General features: G+C 41.7%; 1 pseudogene; it reads left to right on the top strand.

The window, feature by feature from the left end:
* The first annotated feature begins 4,560 nt into the window (after window positions 1-4,560).
* Window positions 4,561-23,783, top strand: part of LOC112264165 — a 124,281-nt pseudogene continuing 105,058 nt past the window's right edge.

Here is a 23,783-nt window from a genome sequence, read left to right as displayed (position 1 = left end):
CATGCATTTGAGCGTTTGTCACTTTTCAAAAGTTGCTAAACGTTCCAAATATATTTTCTATGCTAATCTTAATACACTACGATTTTCTTACACAGGGCAGCTCATTGCGGAGCCCACAGAAAGTTACGAATCTTTCCTAGGCAAATGATGACGCCTGACTTGATTCTTGTGACCAAACGGGGAAATATAATCAATGATGATGTCTCACACCATACAAGGCCTACTAGGAATTTGGTGCCTTTCAGTGTGGTCCACGATGTTTTATATATTTTCCATGGTAGGCCTAGTTATAGTTGTTACACAGCTTAATGGAAGCTCAGATTCATGACTATTCACATGTACAGACCCAGCAGTGCACCTGGCACCTACTAGCATACCAAGTTCAAAGGCACTCAAATCAAAGCTTGATGCTTATTTGAATCAGCTGTGTAGTGCTAGGGCATAAACATCCCTCTTATCTAATTGTGCTGTTAAACCTGAAGTTTCCTAACCCGTTCACGGGATTGGTTACTCGAGGTTCCTATTGCAGGGATGGGAGACTCCTGGCTTCTGTAGGAGTTGTCACACTTTTTCTCAATCCCAATGAAACTACTTACATTCTAAACTGAGGTCATGATTAGTTGATTATTAGAGTCAGGTGTGTTAGTTGGGGCAAAAGTGTGACACCAATCAGGCCTGTGAGGCCTTGAGTTTCCCAAGCTTTATAGGGTCTCCATCGAGCTAGGTAAATCTGCTTTTAATTTTTCCAGATTGCTGGAACAAAATTCAAAATGTATTTCCTCTAGATGTTCTGGTGCTGTTCAGGCAATTAACTATTGATTGGGGACTTATTTTTGGGGGGGATTCCCATGACTATGTTTTTGTATTTTAATGTGTATTTGCTGTATTATTATAAGGGGTACATTTTTAAAAAGAGACCTAGGTCTCAATGTCTTCCCTGTTTTTAAAATAAAGATGAAATAAAAAATGTCTCAAGGCTAAACCTGTCTCCTCCCCTTCATCTACACTGACTTAAGTGGATTTAACCAGTGACATCAATAAGGGATCATAGCTTTTGCCTGCATTCATATGTTTGGTCTGTCATGGAAGGAGGTGTTCATAATGTTTTGTACAGAGTGTATAGCTGGCTCATTTGGATGTGTATTCTACCTGTGATCCAAAATCAAATGTTACTTGCTAGGACAAGGAGACATCATGATATTACTTTTGTCTTTACACATCTATTCACTACTGGCCACTACCCATCAAGTACTGAGCAGATGTCCAAATTAACAAAATTCCCTGCATTTGCATTGCGAATGTTGCTTTGATGGATACCAAACACGTGACATGCAATGTTCAAGTGTCATACAAAGTGGGTAAAGTTGAACCCCCAACTCCTGTCTGTCACTCACCCATTTAAATATCTTAAACATATACAGTTTAAGGTGTGGTCTGTACCTTGTGAATATTCCCTTTTGATAGCACAAATATTCCCATTTGTTCTCTCTGCTATAAAATATAGTTGTTTTTCAGAATTACTGCCACTGACATGTTAATAAATGTCTGAGCCTACAGCCCACTAACATTTGACCAGTCAGGGTCCCACACACACCTACAGTACACGCTTCTCCCCACCCCCACTTACTTATACACATACAATTCAAAGAAGATCTAAGTCTGTATTCACAAAGTGCCTCAGGGTAGCATTGCTGATCTAGGATCACTGATCAGGTCCCTCTATGTAGTCAGCAGATGCAGCTGCTGTTTCAGCACTGAGGACCGGACACCTGATCAACTTCCCATTATAGGAAAAGTCACATGTAATAAGTTATCGTGGCGATGACACACTTTGTCTTTTAATATAGAATTGATTACATTTTATTATCGGGACTCCTCACATCTGGTTCTTGGGCCACAGTGCCGAAAATGATTCCAAAAATGTATTTTGTCCATGCCCTTGCCTATACACACACTTAAGTCATTGTTATTGACAACCAAAGAAATGTGTGCTTTGGATATAAACAAGGTTTTTGGCATTCTTAAGAAAAAGGACTATTCAAATAAGTCAGTAGCTTTAAAAGTCCTCAGGGTGGCAGTAGCGAGCAGGAGTTATTCTTGGAGTCTGTTTGAGACCCTGGACTTTTTCCACATTTTGTTATGTTACAGCCTTTATTTTAAAATTGATTCAATCTACACACTACACCATAATGACAAAGCAAAACATGTTTTTTAGATTTTTTTTGATGCAAATCTAATGCATTTATTGCACTTTAGAGAAAAGCTTTTTATTACATGTGACTTGTCCTAGAATAGACTACCTAGAGGGATCTAATCAGTGATCCTAGATCAGCAATGCTACCCTGTGAATATAGACTTAGATCTTCCTTGAATTGGATTTGTGTAAGTAAGTGGGGGAGGAGAGTGTATTGCAGGTGTGTAGCCTGGCTGGTCATTTGGTAGTGGGCTGTAGCCTCAGGCCTTTGCCTCTTATCTGACCCCTCCTCTCTCTTCTTAATTTTATAGCAGAGACAACAAATGGGGATATTTGTGCAATCAAAAGGGAATATTCACAAGGTACAGACCATGCCTTCAACTATATGTTTAAGATATTTAATGGATGTGAGTGACAGACAGACAGGAGTTGGGGGTTCAACATTACCCACTTTGTATGACACTTGAAATGTGCATATCACGTGACTGGATCACAACCAGTCATATCTAACATCCATAAAGCAACATTCAGGGAATATCATTAATTTGGACATCTGTTCAGTACTTGAAGGGTGAGTAGAAAAACTCTCACAATAGACCTCTTGAAAGTGGTAGCACATTACTGCCATCGAGTGGATGAAAATTGGTATAACACAGGTTATTCTGTAAATACACCACAATTCAGCCATATGAGATTTGACGCAGGATTAATAATGGTAATTTAAACCCACGTCCGATTTAAGAATATTGGATACATTATTGTACATACAATACATGCATCATAATACAGCCAGTGTCAATTTTTTTAGACTTCATCAAATCTGCTTTACCTTACATTTTTAAACAGGCCTACAAACAGGAAATGCTAGCTGAAGTGGATGGTGACTGCATTTGGCCAATAGTGAATAGATTTGTAAAGACAAAGTAATATCATGAAATCTCATTTTGTCTTCGCTATGTAACTTATAACCTATTTGATATCACAAGTAAAATGTAGCAATTACATTCACTTATTACTTATCAAGAGAAGGTAGGGAGGTACATAGTACTCATAGTAATAGCCATGTATTAATCGAACAGTACATTTAATATCCCCAAAAAATGGTTGCATTTGTAGCCTACAGTCAAACATATGTTAACATTGTTTATTCCACTTGCTTTGGCAATCAAAAATGAACAGTTAACACTCTCCCTTGACAATCCTTATAGTTCATTCACATATGGTATGGCCCATGTTGACTCCAATGCTTCCCACAGTTGTCAAGTTGGCTGGATGTCCTTTGGGTGGTGGACCATTCTTGATCCACACGGGAAACTGTTGAGTGTGAACCCCAACAGCGTTGCAGTTCTTGACACAGCCCGGTGTGCCTGGCACATACTACCATACCCCTTTCAAAGTTACTTAAATATTTTGTCTTGCCCATTCACTCTCTGAATGGTACACATACACCCAGGGCTGCATGCTACATGCTAATGCTTAAGACCACATAGAGAACACAGCCAGCACCAGGCTAGCAGGCCTGGACAGGAGTAGGCTGGACAAGAGAATGAATCAAAATTCACCCAAAGCTGAAAAACTGCCAAAGAATGTTGGCTGAGCTGGACACTAGAGTGAGGCCATAGCAAATTCATTGAAATGAAACTTCGCTGAGCCTTTTCTGACTGGAGTGATGCTTAGAATTCTATTTCCCTTAAATGGCACAAACATTTAAACTTTTTTTCATTTTACCACTACAGTCTGTTCTTAAGACGAAAATGAAAAATAACATCTCGTGTAGAAAGTAAACATCCACACCTCGATGGTGTCAAGTGTGCTTATGTCTGCGTAAGGAGGAAGTAGAAAAAAAAGGCAACAACTATTTCTGGTCTAGCAATCGGTGACAGCAGAGTACGCTGCCCAACCGTATGTTATTAGAAAGAGGAGATTATCCTGATTTTAAAATGGTGTCGACTTGAACAAATCAAAATATACACTTTGTGAGATGGTTGACGAAATAGACCAGCATACCTCTCCATAGGAAAACATTGAGGGGAGCTCAGAGTTCCAAGCAATGTTCCCTCTAAGTTGCGTGTGCAGTAGCCCGAGACTGCTGTGCAGCAGTCAGTGCAGAAATATCAGCCCACAGAGAGGATGAGATTGCACTTCACTCAACTTTCTAGAGCAGCAGTCACAAACCGGTCAATCACGATCGACTGGTCGATCTCCAAGGCATTCCTAGTCGATGGTAAAAGCCTTGTATTCAAAAAAAATTTTTTATTTGTCTCGTGCTGTTTTTACATTTTCTGGGTCAAGGTTTCAAGACAGGCTTTATTACTGCCACTTTTAGGGAGTTTGGTACACATCCGGTGGATAGGGAGCCATTTATTATGTTCAACATAGGAGGGCCAATCACAGGAGGTAGCTCTTTCAGTAGTTTAGTTGGAATAGGGTCCAGTATTCAGCTTGAGGGTTTAGAGGCCATGACTATTTTCATGAATGTGTCAAGAGATATACTATTTAAAAACTTCAGTGCGTCCTATGATCCTAGGTCCTGGCAGTTCTGTGCAGACTCAGGACAACTGAGCTTTGGAGAAATACACAGATTTAAAGAGGAGTCCATAATTTGCTTTCTAATAATCAGGATCTTTTCCTCAAAGAAGTTCATGAATTTATTACTGCTGAAGTGAAAGCCATCCTCACTTGGGGAATGCTGCTTTTTAGTTAGCTTTGCGACAGTATCAAAAATAAATTTAGGATTGTTCTTATTTTCCTCAATTAAGTTGGAAAAATAGGATGATCGAGCAGCAATAAGGGCTCTTCGATACTGCACGGTACTGTCTTTCCAAGCTAGTCGGAAGACTTCCAGTTTGGTGTGGCGCCATTTCCATTCCAATTTTCTGGAAGCTTGCTTCAGAGCAAGGTATGGGGTATTTTCTGTATACCTGGGAGCTAGTTTCTTATGATAAATATTTAAATTTTTAGGGGTGCAACTGCATCTAGGGTATTTTGATGCTCCTTGGTTGGAGTCTGAGCAGATTATTTGTTGCAATTGCAAACGTAATAAAATGGTGGTCTGATAGTCCAGGATTATGAGAAAAAACATTAAGATCCACAACATTTATTCCATGGGACAAAACTAGGTCCAGAGTATGACTGTGACAGTGAGTAGGTCCAGAGACATGTTGGACAAAACCCACTGAGTCTATGATGGCTCCGAAACCCTTTTGGAGTGGGTCTGTGGACTTTTCCATGTGAATATTAAAGTCACCATAAATGAGAATATTATCTGCTATGACTACAAGGTCCGATAGGAATTCTGGGAACTCAATGAGGAATGCTGTATATGGCCCAGGAGGCCTGTAAACAGTAGCTATAAAAAGTGATTGAGTAGGCTGCATAGATTTCATGACTAGAAGACGAAAACGCCATTTTTTTGGTGTAAATTGACATTTGCTATCGTAAATGTTAGCAACACCTCCGCCTTTGTGGGATGCATGGGGGATATGGTCACTAGTGTAACCAGGAGGTGAGGCCTCATTTAATACAGTAAATTCATCAGGCTTAAGCCATGTTTCAGTCAGGCCAATCACATCAAGATTATGATCAGTGATTAGTTCCTTGACTATAATTGCCTTTGAAGTAAGTGATCTAACATTAAGTAGCCCTATTTTGAGATGTGAGGTATCACGATCTCTTTCTATAATGACAGGAATGGAGGAGGTCTTTATCCTAGTGAGATTGCTAAGGCGAACACCGTCATGTTTAGTTTTGCCCAACCCAGGTTGAGGCACAGACACGGTCTCAATGGGGATAGCTGAGCTGACTACACTGACTGTGCTAGTGGTAGACTCCACTAAGCTGGCAGGCTGGCTAACAGCCTGCTGCCTGGCCTGCACCCTATTTCATTGTGGAGCTAGAGGAGTTAGAGCCCTGTCTATGTTGGTAGATAAGATGAGAGCAACCCTCCAGCTAGGATGGAGTCCGTCACTCCTCAGCAGGCCAGGCTTTGTCCTGTTTGTGGGTGAGTCCCAGAAAGAGGGCCAATTATCTACAAATTCTATCTTTTGGGAGGGGCAGAAAACAGCTTTCAACCAGCTATTGAGTTGTGAGACTCTGCTGTAGAGCTCATCACTCATCACAGGGGGCCAGAGACGATTACTCGACGCCGACACATCTTTCTAGCTGATTTACACGCTGAAGCTATGTTGCACTTGATGACCTCTGACTGTTTCATCCTAACATCGTTGGTGCCGATGTGGATAACAATATCTCTATACTCTCTACACTCGCCAGTTTTAGCTTTAACCAGCACCATCTTCAGATTAGCCTTAGCAGGTAGCCCTGCCCTCTGGTAAACAGTGTATGATCGCTGGATGATTTGTTTTTAAGTCTAATACTGCAGGTAATGGAGTCACCAATTACTAGGGTTTTCAATTTGTCAGAGCTAATGGTGGGAAGCTTCGGCATCTCAGACCCCGTAACGGGAGGAGTAGAGACAAGAGAAGGCTCGGCCTCAGACTCCGACTCGCTGCTTAATGGGGAAAACCGGTTGAAAACCGGTTGAAAGCCCAGTTATAGATCATTTGTAGTAGGCAATAGGGGATGGATTGCTTTCTACAAGAGAACAAAACATACAGTTGAAGTCGGAAGTTTACATACACTTCCAGGTTGGAGTCATTAAAACTAGTTTTTCAACCACTCCACAAATGTCTAATTAACAAACTATAGTTTTGGCAAGTCGGTTGGGACATCTACTTCGTGCATGACACAGATCCCTTTTCCATCAATTGTTTACAGACAGATTATTTCACTTATAATTCACTATATCACAATTCCAGTGGGTCAGAAGTTTACATACACTAAATTGACTGTGCCTTTAAACAGCTTGGAAAATTCCAGAATATGATGTCATGGCTTTAGAAGCTTCTGATAGGCTAATTTACATAATTTGAGTCAATTGGAGGTGTACCTGTGGATGTATTTCAAGGCCTACCTTCAAACTCAGTACCTCTTTGCTTGACATCCTGAGAAAATCAAAATAAATCAGGTCAAGATGTCAGAAAAAAAATGGTAGACCTCCACAAGTCTGGTTCATCCTTGGGAGCAATTTCCAAATGCCTAAGGGTACCACGTTCATCTGTACAAACAATAGTACGCAAGTATAAACACCATGGGACCACGCAGTCGTCATACTGCTCAGGAAGGAGACACGTTCGGTCTCCTAGAGATGAATGTACTTTGGTGCAAAAAGTGCAAATCAATCCCAGATCAACAGCAAAGGACCTTGAGAAGACGCTGGAGGAAACCGGTACAAAAGTATCTATATCTACAGTAAAACGAGTCCTATATCGACATAACCTCAATCAAAGGCTGCTCAGCAAGGAAGAAGCCACTGCTCCAAAACTGCCATAAAAAAGCCAGACTACGGTTTGCAACTGCACATAGGTACAAAGATTGTACTTTTTGGAGAAATGTCCTCTGGTCTGATGAAACAAAAATAGAACTGTTTGGCCATAATGACCATTGCTATGTTTGGAGGAAAAGGGGGGATGCTTGCAAGCTGAAGAACACCCTCCCAACCATGAAGCACGGGGGTGGCAGCATCATGTTGTGGGGGTGCCTTGCTGCAGGAGGGACTGGTGCACTTCACAAAATAGATGACATCGTGAGGTAGGGAAATTATGTGGATGTATTGAAGCAAGATATCAGTCAGGAAGTGAAAGCTTGGTCGCAATTGGGTCTACCAAATAGACAATGACCCCAAGCATATTTCCAAGTTGTGGCAAAATGGCTTAAGGACAACAAAGTCAAGGTATTTGTGTGGCCATCACAAAGCCCTGACCTCAATTCTATGGAAAATTTGTGGGGAAAAACTGAAAAAGAGTGTGCGAACACATTGTTCGCTGGTAGGCTCTCATTGTAAAATCAAATTTGTTCTGACTTGCCTAGTTAAATGCCCCCCCCAAAAAAAAATTCCTGCAATAAAAATAAAAAGTACCTCTTCAATTCCCTTAAAGATTGAGTTGGTGACCTCTAGTTGCCATTGTCTGTAAGTACACGTTGGAACTCGACTCAGAAGCAGCGTGTACACAGCTGAAACCAAGGAGACTGCATATGGCGGGAATACACAGGTACAGGTGAGTTAAGTAAATAGTGCGTGAAAAACTATGATAATATAAATACGGAATGGTGCACTACAGAGAACGGTCATCATATTGTAATTTGGGTAATTTGCACTTAAAATAATTCGTGTTAATTCGTGTGTACATTTGAAGTATTGTAATGTTGCTTATGTGGCTCGTTAGCTAACGCATTTCTTATACCGGTATGCTGACTAACTAACTTTAGCTAGCCAGATTGCTAGCTGACCAGCTATTGAGCATACGCCAAGCAGCTGTTTGGATTACCACGTTATTCAGGCAACTCAAAGTAAACGAAACCTGCACTGAAAAAAAGTGGTTGAACTTGTTAGGCACACAATGGCAATGCCCGTTAGCTACATCTATCTGGTTAGCCAGTTCATGCAATGTTTTAACACTTGACACCAAAGAGTACCTATCCCCCGCCGACACTGTGACAGATCACGACGGTGGAGCACGGGACGATGTGCCCGATCTCTCAGACAGTGATAATGAGGAGCAGTGGATGGAGGAGGCCAATGACAACTTTCAAGTTACTTGCTTATTCTGTGACAGGTCTGTAAGCAACTCACTGATACATTTAATCTGGTTTGAAGTAGTTAGGTCTCTCTGAAAGTGTTGCTGGTTAAAATGAGTCTTGTCCCTCATGTTTTCTCAGGTTGTCAAATTCTGTACCAGAAACACTACACCCTGCTAAATCGAGCATCGAGTTGAGCTTGTTGAAGTGGTTAATGGGGCGGCAGGTAGCCTAGTGGTTAGAGCTTTGGGCCAGTAACCGAAAGGTTGCTAGATCAACTCCCCGAGCTGTCGTTCTGCCCTTGAACAAGGCACTTAACCCACTGTTCCTAGGCAGTCATTGTAAATAAGAATTTGTTCTGAACCGACTTGCCTAGTTCAATATAATTAATGTAGACCTTTGGCCAAAGCAAGGTCCAGGTAAAAAAAAGTAATGACCCAGATCTCATCCATGCTTCTTGTCAATAGGAAGTGTAGTCGTCTCGAAGCTGAGATTGGACAGTTTATTAGAAATTGTCATTGCAAAAGAACAGAAGGTGTTTAGACTACCTGCTAGAAATACCTTTTGGGCAATTCTGCGCCAGGTGTGCCCAAAGCTAGTTATACTGATCAAAAATATAAACGCAACATGGATAATCCATCCACCTGACAGGTGTGGTATATCAAGAAGCTGATGAATCATGATCATTACACAAGATCATTACTCTTTGTGGGGAAAAACTCATTCTCATTGGCTGGGCCTGGCTCCAAAGTGGGTAGGCCCCCAAGCTGCGCCCCTGCCTAGTCATGTGAAATCCATAGATTAGGGCCTAATTAAATTATTTCTACTGACTGATTTCCTTATGAACTGTAACTCAGTAAAATTGTTGCATGTTGTGTTTTATATTTTTGTTCAGTGTATAATATTTAGGATCTTACTGAAAGGAAATCAATAGAAAGGGTATTTGCGGTAAGATTGCTTGGCATGCTTTTGAAATCAGTATCCAAAATAATTACTGAGAAATATTTAAAGTTAGGACTATAATCAGAAAGGGTAGTTTTTAATTAGCCATACATTCTTAATCTTAATTACATACTTAATCTTAACAGTACTCATATCTCAGATCATCCGATACGGTTTCAAATGACACCAACACTTTCTTTGTAGTATCTACAAACAAATCATTGTAGTGTCTTAAGTAAGTGATGCCCACCCACCAAAGGATTTCAAATGTATGCCAAACATCCTTCCCCCAAAGGACCTTTCCAGGGATTTAATTTCAGGAAGATCCAAAACTTCAGAATTATCTTTGGGCCTATATCTTGTGTGGAAAGCTCCATTGCTGATATTATTGCAAGCATACAGTGTGCCTTCTCCAACACACATGTAAACACAAATCCGTTATAGCTATGACTTGATTAATCATGAATTTTAGGTTCTCGAACCTCAAATGAATCAGTTACTTCTTAATGTTAAAACAGATCGCCTTTCTATGTCGTGCCAAGTACATCCCTGGTTTTCCAAGTTCATGGACAATTATGACTGTGTGCTTGCAGAAGTTCAGTGGGCAGAGCCTGTCTACGATATCTGAGTGTTTAATTCCCTGGGAGAGTGATGAGGACTTGAGGCCAGCTTTACAGGATGACCCCTTACTGCAGAAAGGAACTGGCATTCACAGGTTCATTGTTCAACTGAAAGGCCTCAATTTAATCAAGTGCAGATAAAGGGTAACTGCATTACAGGTATATTTAGAATGTTTTCACCAGATGTGGCATTTTGCATCAATATCCAATGTTGTTTTAAAGAAGATCTTGAACCTGTTTAAAACCAACAAAGCCTGCAAGCTGTTCCTATAAACAGTGAAACTGCAGTGCTGTTTTCTTTTATCTAGCATTATTTGACTGGGCATTTGCATGGGATGACGTCACTGGTATGGTTCAGACAAAGGATGTTTGGAGCATTGCATGTTTGGCAGAGATGCAATTGTACACAGTACTGTTAGAGTAGGCAGTCATTATCTTTCTGTGTTTTAAATGTGTTCAAGTGAGTCCCCCCTCTCTTTTTCTCTTTCCCTTTTGTTAGATCTGTGTGAGGGGATGGGGATGTTGCCTGGCCCCTCTACTGGGGGCCAGTGTGAAACCAGCTACTCCCCTGATGCTCTTCTGTAGAGGGCCCAGGCTGCAGAGAAGAGGGCCCAGGGCACAGAGGAAGCCCTGGTCAGAGCCATGGATGACCTACACAAACTCAAGTCAGTGCTGCCCACACTACTGTTAATTACTGCGACTACTACTGTTATAAGCATCACCACTACTACCATTTCTGATATTATTACAAAAATACAAATACTACATTAACCCTTTATACTCGAGGGAATTGGCCAATATGGATAGGGTCACATTTAAATGTTTCTATCAGAAGAAATATGAGAAGCATATGCACCACCGTGGTAGCAATTGAAAGGGGAAGGTGTGGAAGGTGCTCAACCAATGTGAGTTGAGGTGCAACCCAAAAATGTGATCATCATTGAAAAGGGTAAGTCACAATACTCGCTCACCATTGAAAACGCATTATTTTATTTAAGCTTTTAATAGTTCCTTAAATAAAATAGTATTTACCTCTGACATAAAGTATAGTATGTTACTCCAGTGTCCTCAATTGCGCAATCGAACACATTTTCTCTTCCTCTCCTGGGGTGCTTGGTAGGAGAGGGAGTGAGTGTGTTTCTCTTCACAGCAGCTACCAGTGAAACTGGTACAGGGGCAGCGCAGACACGTTCATTAAGGAATCAGGCCTGAGTAATGGACTTTACTTTTTGACCAAATCATTATTTTAGCTGCCACAAAAATACAAAGGTTTGAGTGAAGTAACCACCTAGAATTGGCAGCTGGCACTGATGCGACCAATACATTTTTTACTTTAAAAAAAAAACGTATTTAATTTTTACATTTTTCACAGTCAAGTCAAAGGGTCGTGCATATTGCGACCAAATGGTCACACTCTGGATCCCTGCATTTGATTGCACTGGTGTTTCTCATTCTCACACTTGCACCTCCCACCTGCGGCCAGCAGGGGGACTCAGTGAACTCAGTTTTGGCGAGGCCTTTCCTTTGACTTGGAGGAAAAGGAGAAGGGGGGAATTCCAATACTGCATAGAGTGGGGGGAGAGAGGAGGGGGGATATAGATGCGCTTTTTGCATTTACTGCTATGTCCTGTCGGAAGGTTGTGCTGTAAGTGTGTGACTGTGCTGCTGTAAATCTGTTCCATTACATTCCGGATAGAAGTTGCCTGTACGCATTGGTCTAGGATCAGCCAATCTGAACCTTAAACCATGGTGGGGAATGCAAAACTGACCTTAGATCAGGGTCTAGGGGCAACCTCATCCTACTCAGTTGTAAAATACAATGATATTTGTTTCAGGTTGCTGGCCCAGGGTCTATTATTGATTGCAGATTTGGGTCGGGGCCCCCGGGGCCTTTGGTGCCGTGGCTGAGCTCTGGGAGGATGAGGACGAGGCCTACTTCAGCTCATATGGCCACTACAGCATCCTTGAAGAGATGCTTAAGGTCCGCTGCCACAATGGCCTGCCTGCACGTATGCATACACTCATGCCCTCTATTAAACTGCTGTTTCTTCTTAACTCAGTAGCCACTGCAGAGAGAGGAGGGACGCAGGTTTAGCAGTGCGGATTATGTGAAAGGCTCGATGTAGCATTAAATTAAAATGATCGTCTCTATGCAAACTACGATGTTGATAACATGACACTTTTCTCAAAGTGACAAATCAGCAATAAGGAGTGAGCTCTCATGTGAAACATCAGCATTACTATAACATGGTGGAGCTTTGAGATGTGGTGATTATATTTCACACTTCTTAAGCATTACAAGTTGTGTGTGTGTGTGTGTGGGGGGGGGGTAGGAATGTGGTCAACCCTCTCTTCCTCTCTCACTTACCGCAGTGCTTCGACACGATTCGTTCCCTCTCTCTGATTGGTGCTTAGCACTATATATACGTCAGACTAAACTCCATCAAAAACCCTTCCTCGGAGGAAAGATGAACCACGTGACAGGTTTGCGGTAGAAGATCGTCAACTCTTTTACGGGCTGCCATAAAGTTGATCACACTGTGTGTGCGAGAGAGAGCGTGCGTGTGTAAGACAGGGCGAAAGAGAAATTTAGTCTCACCATTTAACCCTCCCACTTCCTCCCCTGCCCCATCATCAAAGTTTAATCTGCATCTCTGGTCAAGTTATTGAAGATGAATCTGGAAGAATCAGTTCTCTATTTCTAGAAGCTCTGGTTTTCAATCATCCTTGCTCCAAGGATCCTTCGAGCCTCCTCATGTCAGCCTAGATTAATGAATATGAGGTCAGCTGTCATGTCAGATCAGTCTTTGGAACAGATACAATTAATTTATTTCAACACCATGAGGGGGGTTTCCTTGACGCTCTTAAACCTAGTCCTGGACTAAAAGCAAGCTCAATGGAGAATCTCTTTTTCCGGGAAACTGCTCCTATGGGATTTCACTGTAATTTGGCAAAAGATTAGATCACTTTGTTTGGTTTCTGTCACCTCACCAAAAGCATGCGAAGGCATCATCCGAAGTCAGTGAGGATAAGTTGTGAGTTTTAGATAAATGTGTGTTTCATGGGTATGTAAAGGGCCTCCCTCTGAAAAGCATAAGGATTTGATTGGCAGGTTAATTAGCCAGTCCTGACCAACTAGATTCCATGTGGAATGGTTGAAAGGAAGCCAGTCCTTTCTATTTCTATGTTTGAATAAGTCTACTCTTCTTTAGATTTCTACGCCTAGCAAGCATTGAACTCGTTTTTCGTGGAGTCAAATCCCCAGTCAGCTCTGATTTCAACGAGATGTACAAACACAAACATGGCACTCCAGAATCCTGTGGTAATCTCCCCTCTAGTTTTCATGGGAACTCTCCATCACATAGACATACAACCGTACGGCCGGCTGTGACACACACCTTGGTCTCGGGTGATTGGATAATTTGTTTCAGTGTGTTATGTTGTTTCTGAAGACATGCTCTGATTATGTTTTCTATGTCCGTGGTAATGGATGACCTGAATGTCCTTTGTTCCTTCCTTTCGGGATAAAGTGCGCACAGAAAGCTACAGGGACTTCATGTACCTCAAACCGGAAGTGTTCAAGGACAAGGTGAGCAAAGATCTCGGCAGTGCGGGTTTTAAAATATAAATTCACAATTGCTATAACAGTGACGGCGCTTGATTTACGCGCTGTAGCGCCTCTCAGCTGTGGACTGTGGAGTGCTGATAACGGGAGCACACCAACCCCCTTATTGCCCCTCTTCCTCCCCCAACCCTGCACTGTCATTGAAGCAGGCAGCATCCATCTCCAAGGCCATCCCTTATGTGCTGCCACCGGGTAGGCCCTGAGGGAGGGGGGAGAGGAGGGGAAAAGGTTTAAGAGGATGGTGAAGAGTGCTGGAGCAATTTTCCAGTCAAAGGGGTTAGGGATTGGAGAGAATGGGTCGGAAACGGGACGGTTGCAGGAAGAAGAAAAGCAGGGTTTGGACTGGGTATTGTTATCCCTGTCATCGGGGTGGCGGTGGATGAGGGTTATGTCGACCTGCTGCAACCCCTGTCATCGTGATAAACACTCTGGCTCCTCTCCTGCACCTCGCCCCCAGTATGGTCATTCAGCGAACCAGAAAGAAGCATCTCTTAAAAATATGTTAGTGGGAAAAGAGGGAGAGATTGTGTCAAAGGACTGTAGGCTGGATTTGAACCCATGTCATTAGACCAGCCAGACCAGAGGATAGGAGTATATCAGACAGAGAAATATTTGTGGGAAGTTGAAAATGGATTGTATTACGAGGGATATGGTTTTGCTGTTTTGTGTGTAGCTCAATCCTTTTCTCATAGCCCCTTCTCAGATGTCACCAGGTAGGCCAAAACTCTATCCCACCAAAACAGGCAGAAATATCAGGTGTTCTTTTCAAAAGGCTTAGACTAAAAGAGCATTATCTTAATTTTCACAGTATTATTCCAACTTCCTTGTGTGGAAGTATATATATGTGTGTAAATAAATAAATGTGTTTTTGATTGCACTGGAAACTGCAGGCCACTCTTGAACGTCTCTTAATTTCATAGAAAGTATAACGAAATTATAATGGACCTACAGTATACGATTTTCAAATACCTGCACTTTTTTCGATTGATGAACAAATCGGTCCTAAAAAGATCTGTGTGGCCCTCGCGACTAAATTATTGGCCACCCCTGGTCAACACCCCTATTAGATGCATTTCTATCTACCCTTCTGAACACGCTAATCAGCCAATCCTTTTCTAGTTACAGTTGAAGTTGGAAGTTTACATACACCTTAGCCAAATACATTTAAACTCAGTTTTTCACAATTCCTATAATTTAATCAGAGTAAAAATTCCCTGTTTTAAGTCAGTTAGGATCACCGCTTTATTTTAAGAATGTGTAATGTCAGAATAATAGTAGAGTGATTATTTCAGCTGTTATTTCTTTCATCACATTCCCAGTGGGTCAGAAGTTTACATACACTCAATTAGTATTTGGTAGCATTGCCTTTAAATTGTTTAACTTGGGTCAAACATTTTGGGTAGCCTTCCACAAGCTTCCCGCAATAAGTTGGGTGAATTTTGACACATTCCTCCTGACAGAGCTGGTGTAACTGAGTCAGGTTTGTAGGCCTCCTTGCTCGCACACACTTTTTCAGTTCTGCCCACAAAGTTATATATGATTGAGGTCAGGGCTTTGTGATGGCCACTCCAATACCTTGACTTTGTTTTTCTTAAGCCATTTTACCACAACTTGGAAGTATGCTTGGGATATTGTCCATTTGGAAGACCCATTTGTGACCAAGCTTTCACTTCCTGAATGATGTCTTGAGATGTTGTTTCAATATATCCACCTAATTTTCCTACCTCATGATGCTATATATTTTGAAGGGCACTAGTCCCTCCTGCAGCAAAGCACCCCCACAACATGATGCTGCCACCCCCGTGCTTCACGGTTGGGATGGTGTTCTTCGGCTTGCAAGCATCCCCCTCGATGTAGGACTCGTTTTACTGTGGATATAGATACTTTTGTACCTGTTTCCTCCAGCATCTTCACAAGGTCCTTTGCGGCTGTTCTGGGATTGATTTGCACTTTTCACACCAAAGTACGTTCATCTCTAGGAGACAGAACACGTCTCCGTCCTGAGCGGTATGATGGCTGCGTGGTCCCATGGTGTTTATACTTGCGTACTATTTTTTTTGTACAGATGAACGTGGCACCTTTGGGCGTTTGGAAATTGCTCCCAAGGATGAACCAGAATTGTGGAGGTCTACAATTTGACTGATTTCTTTTCATTTTCCCGTGATGTCAAGCAAAGAGGCACCGAGTTTGAAGGTAGGCCTTGAGATACATCCACAGGTGCACCTTCAATTTACTCAAATGATGTCAATTAGCCTATCAGAAGCTTCTAAAGCCATGACATAATTTTCGGGAATTTTCCAAGCTGTTTAAAGGGACAGTCAACTAAGTGTATGCAAACTTCTGACCCACTGGAATTGTGATACAGTCAATTATAAGTGAAATAATCTGTCCGTAAACAATTGTTGGAAAAATGACTTGTCATGCACCAGGTAGATGTTCTAACCAAGTTGCCAAAGCTATAGTTTGTTAACAAGAAGTTTTAATGACTCCAACCTAAGTGTATATAAGGGAAAGTTTCCTTTTGTGGATTAAAGGTGCACTCCTGCCACCTATTCTGCCGGTGGTGCTAGATGTGGGCTGTGGGACAGGCATCCTGTCTATGTTCGCCGCCAGGGCGGGAGCCAAGATGGTCATTGGGGTGGACCAATCAGAAATCATCCTCCAGGCCATGGACATTGTCAGATGAGCTGCCATTGTTATCCCAGGGAATCCTGGGAAATGTAGCGTGTGTTTGGTTGTACTCTACCGCCCCGTTTCAAATGCCCCTCTATTTCATGCTAACTGGACATGAATATTATCCGAGTTAAAAGTACGCAGAAATGAATAGGTCCACTGAGTAAAACCAACATCCCGATTCTCGAGCTGCAACACACAGACATGTATGGAGTTTGTGTCAACGGACATGGAGATTAATACATAATGGTCGCATTTGTGAGAGTGTGATATACATTTAATTCTTCGTCCCATTAGTTGTATTTTCCACGTAACATTACGAGGATAACGCAACCTGAGACTGTAACTGTAATTATTATCCACGTCACAAAAGGCATTACAAAAGTATAATCAAAACTAAATATAAACATCTTGGCTTTAAATGGAGTCGGAGGTTTGAAGATTGCGCGATGGAGGATGAATGAGTGTCTGGTATTAGCTATAGAGGCAATGCTTCTAAAATACCTTTGCACTAGATTTGAGATTTTATCAATTTCAAACCTTTTATAGACTTGATGTGGTACAATTCTATAATTGCGATCAAACTCACAAACTCACCAGTGTGCATGCGTGCAAGTGGAGGAAAACCCCAATTCGGCACGTGCTACGTGTGCGAGTTGAATCTCCTATTTGCTGCACCAGTCTGGTACTCTTAAAAGTTGGGCAGGGTTGGCAGGACTGATTATGTGATATACAAACACACACACCATCGTCAAACAAGTGTCTATGAGCTCAGGTAAGGCTTTATAGGGACGGTGTGTCAGTGTCCATACTTCTACTGCATATAACTTTAACCCCCGTATCACAGGGACCAGAAGCCAGTCAACGGCCGTGACTGAATACCTGTACTCATGTTCTAAATAGTAGGCATTATGGGTATGCGAAAATGCAGTTTTATAGTACACTATTAAAAATAAAGGTTCAGGTTGGAACCAAATAAGGTTCTTAAGAGTGATGCCATTGGGTAACCATTCTAGGTTCTTTTGAATAACCTTAAATGGGATGCTTCTTTGAAGAACCACACACTATTATATGCAAGTAAGTTGTTGAGCCTTATTTGCATATTTCCCAAGATGCCTTTCGAGTTAATTTTAGTTACCAGTACCATCCTTGACTGTTTGCTAGTTACAGAGACATGGTTGTTGCATTCATTCATTTTCAGTACTGTGACCTCCTCAAAGTAAAATCCTATGTGATATGTTATTGTTCAAATGTAATTATAGAACATAGCTCATAACGCCTTGTTTTGAGGGTCTAGTTTTAACCTAAACTCATGGTTTACAGACCACATCAGGCCTGCAAGACACATAATTCTGACTTGCAAAGTCATGTAATTCCTATTGAAATCCAGCCAAAGTGCGGATCTGCAACATTTAGAATTTTTATTCACCCACGACCTGCATTCAGAATGACTGCCAGGGTTGGGATGACTAACATATGATACTACCTAAATCATCTAAATTGGAAGAACACTTTCAGTACCTGGTGCAGTAAATCCAAGTAACATATTGGAGTTGTTTAGAAAAATGTTTTATTTATATTTGAGTAGCAGAAGATTAATCAATCAAAACATGGATATTGAAACAAACAATAAAAAATACACTTCAATGTTGTGATGCAAAATGCATAGCACTCAGAATTAAAAGGGTTTTACCAGGTATTGTTCATCCTGATCAGACAGGTTTTTTGCATGGACGATACATTGGAGATGATATACGACAACTACTAGAAATAATAGAACATCATGAAATGTATAAGAGGCCAGGAATGGTATTTATAGGCATTTGATAAAGTAAGAATGGATGCCTGGATATTTTCAGTTTCTGGAATTCTCTTTTAAAATGGGTAATAATGTATAGCAACCACAGGTGTAAAATAGTAAATAACGGCTACTTCTCAGAGTTTTGAATTGTCAAGAGGAGCAAAGGTGTCCTCTGTCACCGTATCTATTCGTTATGGCCATCGAAATGCTAGCTATTAAAATCAGATCCAATAACAACATTAGAGGATTAGAAATCCAAGGCTTAAAAACAAAGGTGTCCATGTATGCCGATGACTCAAGTTTTATGTTAAGTCCACAAGCTAGATCCCTGCAATGTCTCATTAAAGATTTAGATAGGTTTTAGTCCAGAGAGTACAGAAAAGTTATTTATGATAAGTGTAAAATATTACATATTGGATCCTTAAAAAATACAACTTTTACATTACCTTGCAGCTTACCTATAAAATGGGCTGATGGTGAAGTAGACATACTCGGTTATTCATATCACAAAATATATCAATAAGCTCTCCACACTGAATTTCAATAGAAAACTTGTAAAAATAGACAAGATCCTGCAACCATGGAGAGGTACGTACCTGTCTATTTATGGAAAAATTCCCCTGATTAACTCCTTAGTCATATCTCAGTTCACTCACTTACGGCGCTGCTTACTGCTGATGATTCGTTTTTCAAATCATGAGTAAAAAAATATTTTCTCTTTATCTGGGACGCTAAACCAGACAAAATAAAATGAGCCTATCTATATAATGAATATGTGTCACGTCTTCCGCCGAAGTCGGCTCCTCTCCTTTGTTCGTGCGGCATTCGGCGGTCGACGTCACCGGCTTTCTAGCCATCACCGCTCCATTTTTCATTGATCCATTTGTTTTGTCTTGTTCCCTGCAAACTTCCCCAATCACACTCCATGTATTTATTCCTCTGTTCCCCCTCATGTCTTTGTGTGAAATTGTTTGTGTTAGGTGTTAATTGTTGACTCGCCAGACTGGTTTGCTTATACCGTGTTGTACACAAAGATGTTAATTGTTAAACATTTATTATTGTGACTGTTTTGCACGTTTTGCACTTTTGCCAATGGGTTGGAGGTTTCTCCTGCCTCATTAAAGTGTGCACCTGTTCAACTTTCTGCTCTCCTTCACTCGACTTCGCTACCAGTACGCACACACCTAACCATATGAATTGAATGGGTTGAGATTATTTGATATAAAAGTACTAAATCTCTCTCTAAAAGCTTCACTCATTCAAAAGTTTTATTTGAACCCTAAATGGTTCTCAAGTAGATTAATAAAAAGCTCATCCATTGTTTAAAAATGGCCTTTTTGCCTTCATGCAGATTGCCATGTCTCATTTTTGATTAATTGACAAATGATACTTTTTTCAAAGTATGTCTTTTTCAAACAAGTATTGCAGAGCTGGCTACAATTTCATCCCCCTGAAAAGATATTACAAATATTATGGCTGAACTCAAATGTGCTGGTTGATAAAATACCTGTATTTATGGGAAAGATGTTTGAAAAGGGTATTTTGTTCTTAACTCTACCATTACAATATCATTTATGTCCTTCATGGAGTTATCAGAATTGTATGGCATTACCTCCAAAATGGAGGAGGCAGCGGGAGGAGGTAAGGAACTGGTCTGTCTGCCCAATATAAAGGATCAAAACTGGCAGAGGAATAAAAATAGGAAAGATTACCAGTATACTGGATTTGCTGTGTGTGAGAGAGAGAGAATGATGGTCAAAAGATAAAGGGGAAACAAGTCATAATAAAAGTACATTTGAATGACACTAAGTGGCAGTGTTTTTACATCTAATGCCGGTTTGCCTGAGGCTGATGCCGTACAGGTGTTTGTACACATGCGTATACACACACTTTCATTCAAATAAACACATACAAGAACACACACATACATGTAATAGTGCCAGACATGCACACAAACATACAGTTGGCATTGCTGTTATGATTTCAGTTGTCCTTGATGTCCTTTGTTTTAAATTATTATTGTGCATTATTCTTTGCATTGTTTGCTGTTATCTTCTGTCTTTTCCTTTTCCCCTTTAGGGGGGGGGGGCTGTGGGAGGGGTCTCGAATGGTTGAGGGACAGCTATTGGGGAACTGTGGGGGGGATCTTGGAGGGTTCGGGTTTCACAAGATTGTGATCATGAAAAAGGAATCTATGACATATATTCTATATCACTATCATACACACGCACCCTCACCCTACAGACCCGTGTTCAATCCCAGGCTGTGTCACCGGCCGTGACTGTGAGACCTATGAGGCGGCTCACAATTGGCAAAGCGTCGTCCGCGTTAGGGGAGGATTTGAACGGCTGGGATTTCCTTGTACCATCGTGCTCTAGCTAGCTAGACAGTGTGTCCTCCGACACTTTGGTGAAATGTAGAACATTTTGTATGCTTTATTTGCCAGGATGTCATACTCATTTCAGATTTTCTAGTACGAATTCTCTCCATGATATTGAAGAATAGAATCATAATTTTAGACCCGCAATTTTAGACCCACGTGTTTGACAATAGCTGAAAAAAACTATTATGTATCAGATAATGGCTTCTCAGTATGCGTGCGCCTAGTATGTTGATATTCGTTGCTTCCTGCATGCATTGCTACTAAACAGTATGTTCTAATAAATAGTATGTTCATGTCAAAAAGGCACGACGAGCTGCTTAAAATAAAAAGGCAGGCTTATCGATACACTTGCTGCTCATTCATTGCTGTAGCTGCAGTGCTAGTTGTAGCGTGAGTAGAAGTAGGGAGAAGTGTGTTTTGTGAAAGTGTTGAGTAAAACAGTGCTGAATAAAAACTTGAACATGAACACACTCATAAAAACAGCAGCTCTATTCTTTGACAGTCTCACTCTGGTCATGGTTTTAAAAGTTATGAAATCTCACGTTCGCTAGTATCAGCTTTTCCTGTGTGGGGTATTGAAAGCTGCAGGCTCCTAGATTTAAGCTGTCCAATTGGCCAGAGCAATCAATCAATCAAATGTATTTATAAAGCCCTTTTTACATCAGCTGATGTCACAAAGTGCTATACAGAAACCCAGCCTAAAATCCCAAACAGAAAGCAATGCAGATTAGGAAGCATGGTGGATAGATAGAAAGGCAGGGACCTAGGACGAAACCTAGAGAGGAACCAGGATCTGAGGGGTCCTTTTCTGGCTGTCCCGGGTGGAGATTATAACAGTACATTGTCAAGATGTTAAAACGTTCATAGATGATCAGCAGGGTCAAATAATAATCAGTGGTTGTAGAGGGTGCAAAAGGAGTAAATGTCAATTGACTTCTTTCATAGCCGAGCATTCAGAGTTAGAGGCAGCAGGTACTCTAGAGAGAGCGAGTCGAAAAACAGCAGGTCTGGGACAATGTAGCACGTCCGGTGAACAGGTCAGGGTTCCATAGCCGCAGGAAGAACAGTTGAAACTGGAGCAGCAGCACGGCCAGGTGGACTGGGCACAGCAAGGAGTCATCAGGCCAGCTAGTCCTGAGGCAAGGGCTCAGGTCCTCTGGGAGGGAAGAGTAAGAGAGAGAATTAGAGGGAGCAATACTTAAATTCACACAGGACACCGGATAAGACAGGAGAAATACTCCAGATATAACAGACTGATCCTAGCCCCCCGATACAAACTATTGCAGCATAAATACTGGAGGCTGAGACAGGAGGGGTCTGGAGACACTGTGGCCCCGTCCGACGATACCCCCGGACAGGGCCAACCAGGCAGGATAGAACCCCACCCACTTTGCCAAAGCACAGCACCTACACCACTAGGAGGATATCTTCAAACCACCAACTTACTACCCTGAGTATAGCCCACGAAGATCTCCCCCACGGCATGAACCCATGAAACCCCACGGCCAACCCGGACAGGAAGATCACGTAATTGACTCAACCCACTCAAGTGATGCACCCCACCTAGGGACAGCATGGAAGAGCCACCAGTAAGCCATTGATTCAGCCCCCGTAATAGGGTTAGAGGCAGAGAATCCTTGTGGAGAGAGGGGAACCGGCCAGGCAGACAGCAACGACATCTAGGAATCTTTGGGTTGTCCAAGAATTTATAGCACGGCTTTTGATGACCCATGGTTGGGGTCTAAGTAGATTATTTGTTGCGATTGCAAACATAATAAAATGGTGGTCCGATAGTCCAGGATTATGAGGAAAAACATTAAGATCCACAATATTTATTCCACAGGGAAAAAACTAGGTCCAGAGTATGACTGTAGCAGTGAGTAGGTCCTGAGACATGTTGGACAAAACCCACTGAGTTGATGATGGCTCCGAAAACCTTTTGGTGTGGGTCTGTGGACTTTTCCATGTGAATATTAAAGTCACCAAAAATGTGAATATTGCCTGCCATGACCACAAGGTCTGATAGGAATTCAGGGAACTCAGTGAGGAACGCTGTATATGGCCCAGGAGGCCTGTAAACAGTAGCTATAAAAAGTGATTGAGTAGTCTGCATAGATTTCATGACTAGAAGCTCAAAAGACGAAAACGCAGTCTTTTTTTTGTAAATTGAAATTTGCTGTCATAAATGTTAGCAACACCTCCGCCTTTGTGGGATGCGCATGGGATATGGTCACTAGTGTAACCAGGAAGAGCGGCCTCATTTAACACAGTAAATTCATCAGGCTTATTAAGCTATGTTTCAGTCAGGCCAATCACGTCAAGATTATGATCAGTGATTAGTTCATTGACTAACTGCCTTGGAAGTCAGGGATCTAACATTAAGTAACCCTATTTTATTTTGGGATGTGAGATATCACAATCTCTTTCATTAATGACAGGAATGGAGTAGGACTTTATTCCAGTGAGATTGCTAAATCGAACACCGCCATGTTTAGTTTTGCCCAACCTAGATCGAGGCACAGACACAGTCTCAATGGGATAGCTGAGCTGACTACAGTGACTGTGCTAGTGGCAGACTCCACTAAGCTGGCAGACTGGCTATCTCATTGTGGAGCTAGAGGAGTTAGAGCCCTGTCTGTGTTTATACGTATGTAGGATAAGGGCACCCCTCCAGCTAGGATGGAGTCTGTCACTCCTCAGCAGGCCAGGCTTGGTCCTGTTTGTGGGTGAGTCCCAGAAAGAGGGCCAATTATCTCCAAATTATATATTTTGGGAGGGGCAGTGGTCCTGCCCCCTGGTAAACAGTGTATGGTCGCTGGATGATCCTTTTAAGTCTAATACTACGTGTAATGGAGTCGCCAATCACTAGGGTTTTCAATTTGTCAGAGCTATTGGTGGTAGGCTGGACA

This window comes from Oncorhynchus tshawytscha, linkage group LG12 (genome assembly GCF_018296145.1).
Source record: "Oncorhynchus tshawytscha isolate Ot180627B linkage group LG12, Otsh_v2.0, whole genome shotgun sequence".
NCBI classification, from domain to species: domain Eukaryota; kingdom Metazoa; phylum Chordata; class Actinopteri; order Salmoniformes; family Salmonidae; genus Oncorhynchus; species Oncorhynchus tshawytscha.
The sequence above is the reverse complement of the archived record's forward strand: the minus strand, read 5'-3'. Positions and strand labels throughout refer to the sequence as shown.